We start from the raw sequence: 17,857 nt of genomic DNA, 5'->3' as shown, positions 1-17,857 counted from the left end.
CTCAGTAATATTTTTCAACCCAATAATAATATTCCTCCCCACTTTATATATTTATATTCTCATCTTTATATATATATAAAAAAACTTTTTTTAGCATTAACAATCACTTTCATCATTAATGACGCCAGCAACTATATATAATCCCTTAAATTCAGCCATGACCCGATTTAATAGACCATTTCCAGGTTGGAATCTACTCCATAAGTACCAATCACGTATTCTGCCACCTTCATGTCACAGTAAGGTATTGAGCAGTGCCGATAATAATAATGTCAACACCCCACATGTCGACATAAAATCACTACATGTATGGGCAAGCATTACAGTTTGTAGCTCTTCTTTGCACTAATGTTACAATACCACTCACCGCGGTGCCTGTATGTACTTATTGTGACCACCCATATAAGGGCTGATTTTCCGAGTACTTTGAGCCGGAGCTCAACATGTTAATAGCTACGGATATGTAGCTGGAGTAAAAACGTAACAATGTCACTGTACTGATTGGGAGCACGTCGCATATGATAGGCCAATCTGCCTCCAGAGCCGCAAATACATAGGCTCCCAATAATGTCAATCAAAGGTTTCAACCAATGGCTGATTCTAGACATGAGATAAGAAGTGGGCAAGAGCCCACAAGCAAGATGGCGGACTGAGGAAGCCACAGGCGAAACGCGTCCCCGCCACCGCCAGCCGCTCGCGCTCTGACCATCCCCTGCTTCATACACCATCAGCGGGAACAGAGGACCTACTACTGCTGCCGCATCCAGGAAACGCTGTCCCCGGCTGGGGAACACAAGCATAGACAGGAGGTAACCCCCGCCGCAGCTCAGCTTTGTCTATGTCTTGTCTCAATGTTATATGTGAACTCTGATTTCTGATGCACAGTTAATTGAATATGCATCAAATGACTGATTGTAAATTGATAAATGCTCCCAGTATTTTAGTGTAAGAAGCCTATTAAAAGTTATGTTTTAATGCAGTAATCATATTGAATTTATACAATAAAGAGTGCGCCCAAAAAGGCACATTTGTCTTTTGGTCTGCTCCTTGCGGACACCCCCCTTTACTTATTTCATTCTCTCTCAAATGCCATACTACAGGGGTGGCCAAACCGGTCCTCGAGATCTACCAATGGTCCATGTTTTCCACATCACCTAGCTGGTGCACAGCTGTAGTCCACACTAACTGTCACATTTTCAAGCCTGCTGCATTCATTCCTACTATAGATCTACGGGTTGCCTGGAAAACCTGCACCGTTGGTAGATCTTGATGACAGGTTTCGCCACCCCTGCCCTACTAGATGTAGACAAATCCTTAAGAGTTCTCTGCTATGGCTTGGTAGTATCACAAATTCTTAATTTCTTCTGTTTTAAAACAGCAACGTGGCTTTAAGTGAAGTATAACATTCAATGGGAAACACTACTTCCCCCTTTACATCATTATGTTCCAGTGTTCCATTGAAATATGACAACACTGAGTGCAGTGTTTACACAGGTGAAGCATTTTCACTGCAATAAACGCCTTGTAAATGCAAAGAGCATAACAAAACACTGGAGAATCTGGGCTAAAAGAAACATCACAGGCATATTTGATGCAACATTCCTACAGCTCTGCTGGTGGTAAAAGCAAAAATAACAGCAGCAAATAAAGCATCAAATGTAAAAGCATTTTCTGTTTCTTAGACTAGGTACACACCAGGACGACTAGGGCCCGATCCCCACAATCTAGATCCAATTCCGATCATTTGGATGTAGATTGTGTGCTGATTGGGCCCTTTTCTGACCTGGTGTGGACCGATACCGATCCGATGCGCGGTCCCGCGGGTCGGTCGGTCGTTATTGAGATCCTACCTGCTGCAGGTAGGATCTCAATGACGACCATACAGCCGGGTGCGGGTCGCCATCGGATCGGACCCGCTCACGGTGCACATCGTGAGCGGGTCATGCCCCCCCGCGTCACCGTGAGCGGGTCGGACGAGACACTGACGACCCGCTCACGATGTGCATCGTGAGCGGGTCGTCCTGGTGTGTACCCTACATTACTCAAATCGCTGAGACCTCAGGTAGAGCCATTTTTTGTTTTCAGAGAGGATCTAGCCTGAACATGAGAACGTCACTTGCATATCTTACAGGTTATATTTAATTGCTGTATAATGCGAGTCTTTAACTGTAGAACACAGTACTTTAACCTTGTCCATGGTGTTTAATGGGTATACGGTCTTTAGACCGACAAGAGGAAGGTAAACATACACCGACCACTGAATGTTGGCATGCACCAAGGTTGACACCTCAGAAGGTCAACATGGGGTTAGGTCGACAGATACATTAGGTCAATATGGTGAAGGTCGACAGGCAAAAGGTCAAAGTGGGGTTTTTCACTTTTGAGCCGACATGTGCAGACAGGTGGTATTTCATGCCCTACCATCCACTAGGACGTGGAGGGGGAATAAAATAGTGTGCCAAGCGCAGTGAGACCCTGAACCCGAAGCATGGCGAGTGCACTGGTGTAATGTGATGGTGTCCATGTCAACTGTGTCGACATTTCAAGACAAAAAAAAGTGAAAAAACACATGTCGAACTTGTCCATGTCAACCTAACCCCATGTCGACCTTGATGTATATTGACCTTCAGTGGGTCAACCTTCCTCTTGTCGACTCTATGACCCATACCTACCTGTTTAACCCCTTCAGTGGCAATCCCGAGGATTTTCCGGGCTGTGCCTCTGCGAGAATTTTCCGGGCTTGTCAGACTGGGTACTGAGGCACAGCCTGGAAAATTCTCGCAATTGCCACTGTTTAGAAGCGGGCTCTAATCGCTGAACTCAGGCAGCTTTAGTGCTGCCCGGCTCCCTCCCTTCTGGCTTTTGTATTGAAGTTTCTGGCGCCGGCTTAGGACAAGCCGGCTGCCGGGGACAGGGACGGGCAGTGGCTGATTGACAGTTCAGTGGCGCTGCCCGGACCCAGGGAGGCAGTGGTGTTTTTTTTTGTTGTTGTTTTTTAAGAGAGAGCGCTCCCCATAAAAAAAAAAAACTCACCCAGTGGGGAGCACTCTGTAAAAAAAACAACCCACCACTGAAGGGGTTAATGAGACAAGCCATTGTTGGCTCATTGAAAGAGGATTTTATGAGATTCTCTGCAAAAATACTAATTTTAATTAAGACAGCTAATATACTTTAGTCACAGATACAATTGCATTAAAAAATGTGCATTAAATCTGACTCTTGGATATTAACCTCAGAATACAGTTACAGATAGTGAAAATACCCTTAATAGCACATGCTTGAGCAAGGTTTTAGATTAAAAAGGAAAAAAAAGGAGGCATTCTCTAAATTCAGTAGAGGCTAAAATTAGTCACATGTGACACCTTACTGTGGGTATACTGCAGGCAACAGGGGAAGAGTTTGCTGTTTACATCTGTCTACTGGCTGACCTTTAAATGACTTTCACAATACAGATTTCTGCAATACTTCTGTCTTAACACAAATTCACGGAGGTCAGTGTGTATAGCGCAGCTTCTGCAGACTGACTGTTTTCCTTTAGTCCTTGTTAAATCTAAAGGCCTCGGGGACTCAAGCATTCCCTTTCTACAAGGAGCTAGATCAAATGCATTCTTCATTTTCTTACAGTTGTATAGACACATTGTCATTACACTGTGGCAGTACATTTCATATTTAATGAGTAGTGCATGTAATGCGGAGTATACATGGTCAGATAAAATGCCTATCAAACATTTTATCTGACAGCCTTACATCCAGCATATATCGTGCATATATAGTGTGAGATAAGTGTAGGTTAATTGGCTCCCAATAAAAATGAACCCTACAATGACTGTTATACCCCTTTCCCACTGCAGCTCTTAAACGGTAAATTGCCGGGTTTTTTTGCCTTTTTAAACAGGTAGAGCTGCAGTGGGAAAGCTCCAGGGTGCTTTACCAGTTTAACAAATACCGGTATTTGTTAAACGGGTAAAAAGCAGTGTCCTACTGCCCCCCGCTGCACCGTGCCCAAGTGGGATGGACCCCGCTGCCTCCCCGCTGCCCAGCATCCATCAGCCGCAGGGAGGGACCCGAAGTACCGTGCCCATGCCGGACCCCGCTGCCCGGATCCCCCGTTTTGTACCTTTCACAATGGATTCAATGTGAAAGGTACAAAAACAGTAATTAACTAGTAATATACCGTTTACTACATGCAGTGGGAAAGTGGTTAAAACCTGCTTTGACCCGTTTAAAGAAATGTTTCAAAAACCGGGTCAAAGCAGGTTTGGCAGTGGGAAAGCAGCATTAGTGTACATGTCGTAGGGAATATAGATTGTAAGCTCCACTGGGACAGGGACTGATGTGAATGTTCAAATATCCTCTGTAAAGCACTGCGGAATGTGGGCGTGCTATATAAGAAACTGTTAATAAATAAATCTCTCATTAGTCTCAATGTTATGGAGCATTGACACTAATGACAGCATTGGAGAAGCTACACGAGAACAGAATATTTCACACTGGGAGAGGGACAGTAAAAGCAAAATATAACATCATGTACCAATTAACACCTGGTTTTACAGGAATGGGATCATTCGTCAGACTGCATTTAGGTCTACAGTCATTAGGTCGACCCCACTAGGTCGACTGGCAGGAAGGTCGACCTGACTTAAGGTCGACATGGGCCAAGGTCGACATGACTTAAGGTCGAATTTGCATAAAGGTCGACATGAGGAAGGTCGACTGGTCATAAGGTCGACATGGGTTTTTCACTGTTTTTTGATCCGAATGTCGACACAGTCGACATGGACACAGTTGGCAATGAGAATCGGACCCTCGCATCGCTCGCTTCGCTCGCGATGCTTCGGGCACGGTGCCTCGCTGCGCTCGGCACACTATTTTATTCTCCCACCACGCCCTAGTGGATGGTAGGGCATGAAATACCGCCTGTCGGCACATGTCGGCTCAAAAAACAGTGAAAAACCCATGTCGACCTTATGACCAGTCGACCTTCCTCATGTCGACCTTTATGCAAATTCGACCTTAAGTCATGTCGACCTTGGCCCATGTCGACCTTAAGTCAGGTCGACCTTCCTGCCAGTCGACCTAGAGGGGTCGACCTAATGACTGTAGACCTAAGTTCATTCTAATAGATGACCGCATCCCGTTTTACAAGCATATGAAAAGTTGAAGCAGAATACTTATTCTGGTTTACTCACAAAGGCAAATTCCTTCTCAAATGGACAAAACATGTGCACTGCAGGTGGGCAGATGTTACTTGAGAATTAGATTTGGGTGGGGTTTTACTTCGAAGTGAGATCTATATTGCAGTGTAAAAATAAAGCAGCCAGTATTTTCCCTGCACAGAAACAAAATAACTCGCCCAGATCTAAATCTCTCTGCACATTACCTCTGACCCACCTGCAGTGCACATGGTTTTGTCCATTTGAGAAGGAATTTGCCTTTGCAAGTGAACCAGAATAATGGCCTATGAGTGGTGATTTTATATGATACTACATATCCTACATAACATTCCTATTTTGTTAGGAACTCAACTAGCTATTGAAAGTGCTGCAGAGAGCTGTAAGACCATGTTTATTGCAATATGTTCCCTAGCTCTTATAATGGTCTGCTATAGCTCTCCTCCGAACAGCTTATATCACAGCTGCTTGAATAAACCTGTTGATTGGAGAGGAGACTACTTTGAGGGCAGTATTCAATGCCCCTAATCGCGATGTGCAGCGAATCCTGTTTAGGATTCGCTGCACATTCGCTGTGTTCCGGAGGGCTGGAGCCCTCGCTGCCAGCCCGCCCTTACGCACTATTCAATGAGGCAGAGGCTCGCTGCCCCTGACGGCAAATGTGAACCCCTGCGGTGGACAGCGGCAGGCAGGGAGATGGAAGTCTCCCTGCCTGCCCCAGAACGTATGTGGGGGGGGGGGGGGGGGGGGCTCCCCGGGAGCCAGGCAGCACAGGCTGCCCCCCCCCCCCCGGGAGAGCCAGCAGGGGACCGGGTATTCACTGCACCCGATCGTGCATATGTAATGATCAGGAGCAGTGAATATATGAATATGTAATGAGCGGCTCTCTGCTCCCGGCCCCCTGCTGGCTGCTATGTGTAAAAAAAATTATATTTTTTTAAATTAAATATTATATTCATGTGCTGTAAGCACATGAATAAAAATAGCATGCCCCTTCACAGAATAAAATTCTTGATTTTTTGACACCAAATTTAAAAAAACAACAACATTATTTTAAAAGTTCACATTCCGCTTCACCATGAAAAGATGGCGATTGCTACATGGTGAGACACGGCGAAAATCACTTAGAAAGCAATTCGCCATCTTCTCATTGAATACACTCACAGCGAATCACATAGAAAAACCCATTGAAAAACCACAGCGAGTTGCAGAGAGTATCAGACGGTGAATTGTCCCTCATTCACGGTTCACCATCGGCGAAAAGTGCATGTTGAAAAGGGTGATTTACTTTCTGACACAAAAAATCACCTTCCAAAGTGAAAATAGCACAAATTTGCCATGAAACATGGCGAATTGGCCTCATTGAATACTGCCCTAAGAAATATTCCCAGTTATGTTATTGGAACGGACTTTGTAGCCATGTGGCATTTACCATAATTTGCTACAAGCATGCCATTTGCACATAGGGCCACTGCTGGAATAACAGAAGACAACCAAATAAAAACAGTTTACCTTGTAGCAAGGGACCCAATGTGTGCTTGAAAAATACATTGCCCATTATTATACAGCTGCCTCCAGCCTAAGGGGGGTATTCGATGTGGGGTCATGGCTGTCGAGCTGGTTTAACAGCCTTGACCTTGTTCCGTTCTTGGTCAGCTCGACCAAGAAATCACAGGCGGGATTGAATGTCCCACCTGCCGTGGGGTGAGAAAGGGGCGTGGCCGCGTTGTGACCGGGAATCGGCAAGCTGCGGGCAGGAGCTCTGCAATTCCCGGCAGAACGAGCCCGACTGCTTGTTAAGTCAGGCTTATTCTGCAATATCCCCTGCTCAATGCTGTCGAGGAAGACAGCATTGAATAGGGCCCAGCAGCCATCTCCCCCCGTCAGGAGATGGTCGCCAGTGATTGAATATACCCCTTAATGTGATTAGACAAGATGGATTCTTAAGGCGTTATATTGAAATTCTGGTAACAGAACCTTACCCTGGACTCTCCAATTTTTGTACACAACCCCCCCAAACATCACAATGATAGACAGGGCACATTTATTGCCTATCACAATATGTTCAACATCTATGGGTTTCAAGGAAAAACTTGCAGTTGATCGGCATGATCTGCTGTTTCACAACCGCACATTGAATTGGCCCCTGACTCATGACAATTTTTCCAAAACATTTACCTGAAGTAGGGAAGATCCTCCACTGCATGTGGTTTGGCAAACTGCAAACATCACTTACACCATAAAACTCTAAGCTAGCCATGCATTAGAACGACCTGCATACGATGCAGATTGTATGATCGATCGTATACGCTAAAAACACATACAATCTGGTTACGGCCACAACCCATCCCGAATGATTATATGCGGGACCATGCATAGTCATCGTACAATAATACCAAACGATGTGAACACAATTGAGCCTAGAATCGCTCTGATGTACAGTATGGCCATCTTTACGTGGGCAATTCTATTTCTGTTCCCCACAGCTGCCACTAGATGGCACCTGACAGAGAAATTAAATTGTTGCTCCGTTCAGGCATGAATAGATGTTTTCATACATACCGGCTAGTGTGTACACACTATATCATTGACGATGTGCGCTCCCTCAGGTTATATCCCCACTCGGTCATTTGTACATGCAGTAAAATGGGCACTTTTACATTTGCAAAGTAAATGTTTTTTATGTCCTGCTGGGTACTTACATTGAGCATGTTTATCAGTGTCCTGCAGCAATATTTCTTACCTGCTTTATCCCAAACTTACTTTGTGACATTATACATCACTGTCTAATCCACATACAGAACTTTGGTACTTATGTAGTATCTGGGCGCCCGATTTTTTTGATTGTATGCCTTAAGTTAAGGCATACAATCAGATGCGATGCGATGCGATATCGCATCGCATCGCATGCGATGACCCGATTTTTCCATAGGATTCAATGTTAAAATGGACTGAGTCCATTTTAACATGGAATTCAATGGGAAAAAGGGGTCCTTTTCATACCCCTACTATCCAAGTGGGCATGGAGTTGGATATAAACCTGTGGCGAACGTAGCGAGCCTGAAGCGTGGCGAGGGGACACAGAATACCGTCCGCTCGCCACAGGTTTATATCCAACTCCATGCCCACTTGGATAGTAGGGGTATGAAAAGGACCCCTTTTTCCCATTGAATTCTATGTTAAAATGGACTCAGACCATTTTAACATTGAATCCTATGGAAAAATCGGGTCCATCGCATTGCATCCGATTTGGTCGCATGCGATGCGATGTGCCCGATCCGACCCGATTTCTAAATCGGGCGCCCAGATACTACATAAGTACCAAACTTTAAAGAGCACAAAGATATTTATTTATACTGATCAACAATAGCCAAGGCCATTTGTGTGCAGTAGGGCCATTTAGAATCCAGTCTTGGTTTTCAATCTCCCCAGTATTGAAAGTTCAATTGCAACATTTCATATTGATCAGTGGGAGAAGTTTAAAATTGAGAGGTAAGCATTTAGTACCAATGAATGTGGGATTTGATTGAGAGCCAGTCACAACAAAATCATTAAACCTCTCCACAGCACCAGACACCACTTGCCCATTACAACTGCTTTCAAAAGTGATAACTGACATGTAAAGCTGAACTTGTATAAAACCTATTTAATAACTTCTGGTTGATTAAGTGGCCCTGGGGATCATTAGTTACCAGGTTTTTTTTTTTTTTTTTTTACTTCAGTTTATTGAAGTGTAAGTAAGCACAATAAGTAATGATGAAGAAAACTCATTTTCTTTTAGGCAATACCACACACTGCACGACACACATCAAGATGGTAATCAAGTTCCTCCTGAACTCATTTGTAACATACAGGGGTCAAATTCTATGATGGCTGCTGGGAAATAATGTGGCCAACAAAACAGTCCTTGATATGCTGCAGATACACAGCTAACCCATCCTTGAGCCAAGGGTTTTTTTTTTGGTGGTGCCAAACCTTGTTCTGGTAATGAGGAAGTGCACCATCCTATTGAAAGATGAAACCAACACTGAAGGAGTCACCATCATTCTATTATGTCAAGGTGGGTAGCTTCTGTCACAGTGGCTGAGGAAACTCACTTTCATGTTGCAAGAATGAGTGGAAATCTTTAGTACTTCAAATTCTCACGCTAGTGAGGTGATTGAAATGGGTTTATAGCACACAAAGTAATGGGCACTTATCAGAGCAATTCAATTGTTGTTTTGATCAAGCGCCTATCACTTTATATGCACAAAAAAAAAGACAGGGTTTCGCGGAAAATACCTATTACGTCTTAAGTACTTGTTTTGTCCACATAGACGTTACACAAATTTTTTCTTGCTTCTCAGGAGGTTGTGAGAAGACTTGTCAACCCACATCTAAGGCATCTAAACAGAGCGACAATTGAATTGCTGGTTTTTCCACACCCATAAGTATAGCAGCAGGGGAAATAATTGAACAAACCCCTATTTTGCATTTAACAGAAAAGCATCCAAATGCGTTGAAATTAGTATCAAACATGTTCAATGGCCCCCAAATGTCATTTTTGAGGCTGTACCACCCCCACTATCAACGCGAACCCGAAGCGTGGCGAGCGGGGGCGGTACGCGTCCTACGACCTTTTCATACCCCTACTATCCACGTCGGCGTGGAGTTGAGAATAGAAAGTGTGGCGAGTGCAGCGAGCCACCGCGCCCGAAGCGTGGCGAGCCCTGCGAGGGGACGCGGATACCTTCACAGATATCTGTGTCCCCTCGCGGGCTTCACAGGTATCCGTGTCCGCTCGCGACGCTTTATTATCTGAAGGGGCATGCTATTTTTATTCATGTGCTTACAGCACATGAGTATATATGTAATTCCAAATTTTTTTTACACATAACAGCCAGCAGGGGGCCGAGAGCCGCTCATTACATATTCATATATTCACTGCTCCCGCTCACTGCTCATTACATATGCAGGATCGGGAGCAGTGCTAGCAGCTCCCTACCCGATCCCCTGCTAGTTCTCCGGGGGGGGGGAGGGGGAGCCCTCCTCCAGAAGAGAATTCCATCTCCCTGCCTGCCGCCGTCCCCCGGCTCGAATCGCCGTCAGGGACAGCGAGCCCCTGCGGCATTGAATACTGGGACAGTGAGAGCTTGCAGAGAAGGCTCCAACCCTCCGGAACACGGTGACACTGCAACGAATCCTAAACAGGATTCGGTGCACATGCCGATAAATGTCATTGAATAATGTCATTGGTTTTATGTTAGTGAAAGAGTTACATGTGGCACATATTAAGTGTTACATCCGTTAAATGTTTTTGGTATTTTTTTCCATATTTTGGTTAAAAAGATGAATAAATGCATAATATTTACCAGATCTCTAATGGTTTATGAGAGAATTAAAAATCCCTTTGACATTTGTTCACAACCTATTACCTTTGGCAGTTCTGTACTGTAACCTATGTAACATGCTTAACGTAACGGACGTAACATTTTTCTGTTTGCCCGACAGCAAAACGGCAGACGGGATTCAATATCCCACCTGCTGATCTGCGAAAGGGGGCGTGGCGGCAAAAATGGCTGTGATGTTGATCTACATTCGGAATCTTGACAATCCGGCTGATATTGGTAAAACATGCCCGACAGCTTTTAAAGTCAGGCTCATTCTGCCATGAACCCTCTTCAATGCGGGTGCCGGACGGGGTCCCGACAGTTGGGATCCCGACAGGTATTCACCATACTTTCAAAACACAGACAGCCGGGTTCCCGGCGGCCGGCGGCTATTTTTCCTCATGGGGTCCACGACCCCCATAGAGGGAGAATAGAATAGGTGCAGAGGCAATGGAGTCATCTGCCGCCGGGCTCCTGCTCTCAAGGGGGCACCTCTCCTCCCCTGCAATTTTAAATCCATTAATTGAAGGCCATAGATATCACTTCTGGAGTTCTGAAATATGTGTTCTATCTATCTATCTCTCTCTCTCTCTCCCTCTCTCTAGATATACTGTATACATACTGTATATATGCCTGTTACAGTATAAACTTTATATATAAGGTTTTGTGTGTGTGTGTGTGGGGGGGGGGGGGGGGAGCAATACACATCTTGCCTCCAGGCAACTGGGACGAACTTACGCCACTGAATAGGTGGCTCACGTAGCGAGCCACCATGCCCGCAGCGTGGCGAGCTCATAAGGGGCCTTGTTGCACTCGCCATGCTGTCTGGGTCCGGACAGTCGGGATCCCGACTGTCGGACCCCTATACCACACCCCTTCAATGATGTCGGTAAAGACAGCATTGAATAGGGCCCCTCCACTAATTCCCCTGTCGGAAGTAGCGGCGGACAATTGCATACCCCCCTATGACTAATTGGCTGGGAAATTCATATTTTGAATAGCACCGTTTTTTTTTTCCCCATGAACTATGTCCACTTTTTTTGTGGGACTGTCACGGATATATATGAGAATGGAGAGTTCTGTGTTCGGGTGATGCATCCAGCCAGAGGTGGGTAGTTATGGCCAAAAGAAGATGATGAGATATAGTACCCATCTGCAAACATTGTTAGAAAGGTAAATTACCCTGTACCAGTTAATGAAAGGGGCCTTTTTTCATTTCCTGATTAATTTGATGGTTACATTCGTGACGATTTTTTGGATACATCCGTTACGCATACATTCCTTTAAATATTGTCAAGGTGATAAAAACTTTCCTGAAAATATTACTAAAACAATCTGCGTGGTGTATGCTTTATTGTTAAAAAGCATGGAATAAATATTTGTTGTAGTTTAATAGAAATCAGACATGTATTTTATTTAAAAAACTACCATGTCCTATACTGGTTACAGCCATTACATTTAAACCATTAATTGATTTATAGCAGAAAACAATGGTGAGGCTTGTTCACACTTCATATTTTTATTCACTAGTTTTAGATACAATTGTAGTAAAATATGCTTCTTTGTGTGCATTTTAAATTTGTAGCAATCTAGATGTTTACCACAAATATTGTATCAGAGTTACGTTAGAATTGCCCTGTACCCCCCTCACCAAGCAACAGCTTAACTGTACCCCTCTCATGTGCAGTTAGGAAGATGCTGCTGGGTGAGGGGGGTACACCTCCTGAGGAAGCCGCTGAGAAGCATTTAAGGCGGAGAAACGCGTAGAGGACAAGGGGATACACCTGGCTACTATTGGACACTACCCACGATACATTCTTGGATATGACCGCATGGTAGAACTGTACCTGCAAGCCAAGCACCACCACCACTATAACACTGGAAGCCACTTAAGTATAAAGAACCACTATAATGTGCACATTGAGGGGTAGATTTATCAACAGGTCCATAGCGTTCTTTATGGATGCAGGTTCGCTTCACCACTTTATCGTGGTGAAGCTCACCTGCAATTCGCCCGAATGTATTATTTTTCAAGTGTACGCTATGGGAGTGCGTTATCCCCTGCTGATGGGGATACGCTTCCTCCCATAACGGATGATGCATTCCCCTCCGGCAGCATCATCTGCGCATGCGCCGGTACGTGTATCGCAATACGTACCCGGCGCATGCGCAGTTTTCCATGTTTGGCGCTGCTTGTTGGTCTCCGGCGACTTCAAACTAAAACTGCAGATGCGCCGGGTAATGTTTGCAGGGGATGCTGGGATGCTGTGTACCCGGCGCATGCGCAGTTTTAGTTTGTAACCGCCGGAGACCAACAAGCGGCGCCTAACTTCTTACACAGGAGACCCACAGCGCCAGAAAATTCTGGCGATGTGCACAGGACCACAAAGAAGGAGCGCGTGGACAGTGACCAGCTTCATAAATAAGGTATGAGCCTGGAGCTCTGTAACAAATAACGCATGGACGTTAGCTCTCCACCCCCATACCGCCACACGATAATCACCCGCATCGCGGGTTTCATACATCAGGGGAAGCGCTATCCCCTGCTTTAGCGCAGGTGGATAGCGCATATGCCCCACTTCATCATATGATAAATCTACCCCTGAGTGAGGACTTAAATTGGTTTTACTAACCTTATTAACTGACTGCTTAAAAAAGGAAAAATCTCAGTCCTTGCATGCATGATTACTAACCAGTTCCAGAGATGGGAATAAACTAATTTTATTATATGTTTGTAAGTCTTGTTTGTCCATTGTTGGCCACAATATTGTAAATTTATTATAAATTTGAATATATTATTCAGCACAGAGCTGTCCCATATTCACACACTCCGGCTCCTGCCGGGCGGCGAAACCCCGCACGGCCAGAAGCCGTGCTGTGCATAGTAGTTACTAATGGACTCGATTGTGTCCATTCAGACAGGACAGCCACGGCCCGGCCTCCCGGATCCCACCACTGGAAGGGACGGCTGCCGGGCTGTGGCCATCCCCTCCATTCTTAACTGCTGTGTGCTGCACGGCTTCCTGGCCGTGCGGATTTTTGCCGCCCGGCAAGAGCCGGAGTGTGTGAAATAGCCCTTATCATTTTGATGGGCTGGTAACTAGTTCTTTTATAAAAGGTATAACAGCATTGCCATTGGCTGTCCAATCCCCTGGCTACAGAGATATAGCCATCCATGAAAAGCCTTTTAAAAACCGAAAGCAATACAAAACAAGGCTCAATCCTATTACTGTATGTTTCTAGTTGGATCTTACATAACATTCGCACTGCAAATTACATTTCAAACCCAACTGCATTTAGGATGCACAGCTTACTGCATCTTTATTTTGGGAAAAGAAGAACAGTAATAAAAGTCCTTTATAGACTGAAATTATAGGACATTCCACATAAATTTACCACAAGACTTTTTAGGTGTCACCAGTTAAAACCTTAATTTACAAAACATTAAAATGCACATAATCATTCCCAACATGCAGAGGCCTCAAAGACACAGCCTTTTTCCTTACAAGTAAAACCATCTCTTCTCCCTGCAGAAATTATACAGCAAACGTGCCCTGCACCCAAATCTAGGTCAGTGCATGATGATGCTTCCCAAGCTAATCCCGATTGCTGAAATGTCACCTCTCACTTTCCTAGGTTTCAAAAGCATATGTGATGTGGCTGGATAAGAGGATAAAGGGAGAGAAGACTTGACTGCGCATAGCAATTGTCTTCTAAAGCACAAAAACCTCAAAAGGACAGAAATGCTCAAAACTTCAGAACATACACTCATAGGCTTATTTATCAGCATGACCATATTAAAAAAAAAAAAAAAAAGATTTTCAAATGCTGCATCTTATGGCAATAGAAAACTTGTTTGGGTCAATTTATCATTAAAATGTGGCAGTGCAACTAAGTAATGCTCAGCATCAGAGATACTCCCTGGAAGCAATAAGCACAGATTTGCTGACAAGTAAAGGTCCCTACTGCCCATGTTTGACTCCGCTTTGCCACGCTGATTGCCAGCACAGAAAATATTACCCTTTATCTGTCAAGAGCAACCAGGGTCTACCAAAAAGCATAGTGCATAAACACCTAGCAATTGCAGCAGCAATCGCTCGGCAGGGTACTGGTACCGGTAAGTGCATACATACACATTTGCGGGCACCAAGTGATGGTGGTGAGGCGGGGGGGGGGGGGGGGGGTTGAGCAGAGGCCATGACCCTTCCTAACGATAGGGTGTCTAATGACCAGCGGGGCTGTCAGCAGAGCATACACTCTGGGCAATATAATGAGCGATATCGCTTAAAAGGGCTAAAGTGAGCGATTTCTCTCATCTTATCAAACAGTGTGTACGGAGCATTAATGTTCATTCTAGTACCCTGCATCTTTCAAAATCCTCTTACCTGTCTGGGGTGTTGATCTCTCCTTGTGCTTCTAGTACAGTTCTGGTCTGCATATCAGTGCTGAAATACAGACCACACTGCCACAGCAGAGGGTGACAGCCCAGGCAGGGAAGAGGCACTGTAGGGGTTCTGAAAGATGGAGGGTGCTAGAATAAACATGATGGCGCAGCATTGTTCTGATACCCTCCCTCAGCGCGAATGCTTCTACTGTACATTGCTTGGCTTTTCATTTTGTAGCCTTGTCACTGTGCTCTGCTGTAAACTTGAAAGTCTAGCTGCAAAAAATATCTTGTTGTTGGGATTTAGGGTCAAAACGGTAATTGTGTCACTATAAATTTGCAAGTCAAACATCTTTAGACATGTTACAGTGGCCAATAGCAGCATAGTAGTCAATTATAAATGTTTCCTCAAAGCTGATTGGTTGCAATAAGCAACTTCTCCTCTTTCTCACAACTTCATGAATAGACCACAATATCTTCACTACATGGCAAATATAAAAGTCTCCTTTCTGAATGGTCAATAGAACATCTCAATTTGTGTACATGGTAGGCTTGGGTTTATCTAGCTTGTCACTGGTTTCCACACTATCAAGTAAGCACTATGTTCATAGCACCCTAGTTCTACTGAAAAGCAAAATACACAAACATAGATGAAGGTTAAAAAAAAAAAAGGTTTCTTTCAAATATTAAAAGTACATAAGTAAGTTTTATTATAATTAATGTATTAGTACACGGATACAAATGAAAATAACACAAAATACAGACACCTTTGTTGTATATGGGGATTTTTTGCCAGCTATGTAAATACATGAGTAGCTAATATAACACTATGCTATTAATATTATGTCAACTAAGGACAATGCCAGATGGGACCACGATGTCCTATAGACAAGCAGCTCAACAACACTGGAAATGGAATATAATTGTTGACTGTTATATAAGAATTCTGGAAGTAAACTGCTGCAGACAAGTTAGTTTTTTTACCATGCAGGGTTATTAAAACAAAATATACTAACAAGTGTCAAGTATTTGACTTGTCTTGCTAGAGATATTTCCTTAATCAGCAATAACATGCAGAATGAAGTATAAGCACCTAAGCTAATAAATGAGGATGCCCTGTGCTTAGCACCACTGTCAGCATACATACAGCAGAAGAGCAGGCAGGGGGCCATTGCCAGCATACATACCATGATAGGGCAGGTGGAGCTACTGGCAGCAGGTATGCTAATAGTCGACAAGCTTATGGTAGACATGGCCGACACAAGTTTTTCACTTAAAAAAAAAAAAGGTGGTTTTTCATACTTTAATATCCAAGTGGGCATAGAGTGGGAATACAGTACATGCCCGAAGCATGGAGAGCGCAGCGGAACACACTTATAAGGTGTCCATGTCGACAGACATAAAAACTCATGTCAACCTTGTTCATGTCGACCATAAGCTTGTGTCGATTTTTTGGCAATGTTAATGTTGGCTTTGTGGACCATTTCAAGGTGTCCACCTAGACATTGTCTACCATTTATACCGTAACCCTGGCAGCATACATACAGAGGACTAATAGGAACAGATAAGGGGCACAAACAGTGGAGGAGCAGGCAGGGGCCCACTGGCAGCACACATACAGAAGAGGAGGAGCAGGCAGGGGCCCACTGGCAGCACACATACAGAAGAGGAGGAGCAGGCAGGGGCCCACTGGCAGCACACATACAGAAGAGGAGGAGCAGGCAGGGGCCCACTGGCAGCACACATACAGAAGAGGAGCAGGCAGGGGCCCACTGGCAGCACACATACAGAAGAGGAGGGGCGGCAGACGGGGCAACTGGCAGCACACATACAGAAGAGGTGGATCAGGTTTAGGAGCATGGGGGCCACTGGCATCATGCATACAAAGGAGAAACAGGTGGGCCGCTGGCAGACTACCTGCAACGTAAGAGGAGCTGGGGGCCACTAGCAGAATACATACAAAGTAGGAACAGGTGCAGAAAGGGGGGCAAATTTATTATTTAACAGTTTCTTATATAGCGCATACAAATTACGCAGCGCTTTAAACAGTATATTTTGAACATTCACATCAGTCAAATGGCAGCATATATACAGAGCGGGGACATGTTCTCAGTGACATCAGCATAAATGGCCACAGTTGTCTTTCAAGTGGCACAGTGTCACAGAGCAGCACACCTGCGCCTAGCATGTGAACGGACACCCTGATGACCGTCCGCTGCTACCCAAACCCCTATATCTATACATAGCTTTAGTCTTGGCCCCGGCTGCACACAATCACCTCCCCATCCTCCGCAGCCCCCTAAGGCCGCCGCACTGTGCACACATCTCCGCCGCCTCCAGCAGCAGCCGACCGCAGCACACCTAAACCTGCCCTGCATCATAGCCATTTACCTGCCCGGGGTGCCTGGATCCGTCCGATTTTCCTCCACGTTTCAGCCGCTTGTCATCCGCCACCCCCTTCCCTCCGCTACAATGGAGCAGTCCACAGGCCCCACCATCCGCGCCGGAGAGGGCGCTCACCGAGGCCCAGGCATAAAGTCTGATGTACCGGGGGGCTAAGGTACCGGGACTCCCCCTCCCCGGTATACTGAACAGATGGGGCGGGGGAGACTACCGTACATAACCGATCATACACGCATGTGAGGAGAAAATACCACTATGACGCGACCGCACCAGCACATCAAGATAAACTACCGTAATTATCCTATCTCATGGTCCCATGAACAAAGACTACCGTAATCCTTAAACAACACAGTCACAAACTGTGCCATATTCAGTACCCGTTATTGGCAAAACGAACTCACAAACACACAATTATGAATGACCATCAGAGTCAATGCTCTTATATTGTGCATTTCCGAATGCACAATATACATGATAATAAATCTGATGCCTATGCAATAAATCCCAAATGCAATTTATCCATACTTTAC

At 44.9% G+C, this 17,857-nt stretch overlaps 1 protein-coding gene across 2 annotated transcripts in view; it reads right to left on the bottom strand.

Moving 5' to 3' along the window:
- Positions 1-17,610, bottom strand: part of RNF44 (ring finger protein 44) — an 87,797-nt gene extending 70,187 nt beyond the window's left edge. For both annotated transcript variants that reach the window (XM_083182145.1, XM_083182147.1), the window contains exon 1: positions 17,316-17,610. The gene's annotated coding sequence lies outside the window, so the exon portion shown is untranslated. The remainder of the gene's footprint in view (positions 1-17,315) is intronic.
- Between the last annotated feature and the right edge of the window lie 247 nt (positions 17,611-17,857).

The sequence above is a fragment of the Crinia signifera genome, chromosome 4 (genome assembly GCF_055691185.1).
Source record: "Crinia signifera chromosome 4, ASM5569118v1, whole genome shotgun sequence".
Lineage (NCBI taxonomy): Eukaryota > Metazoa > Chordata > Amphibia > Anura > Myobatrachidae > Crinia > Crinia signifera.
Note: the sequence above shows the minus strand (reverse complement) of the source record. Positions and strands in the feature narration are given on the sequence as shown.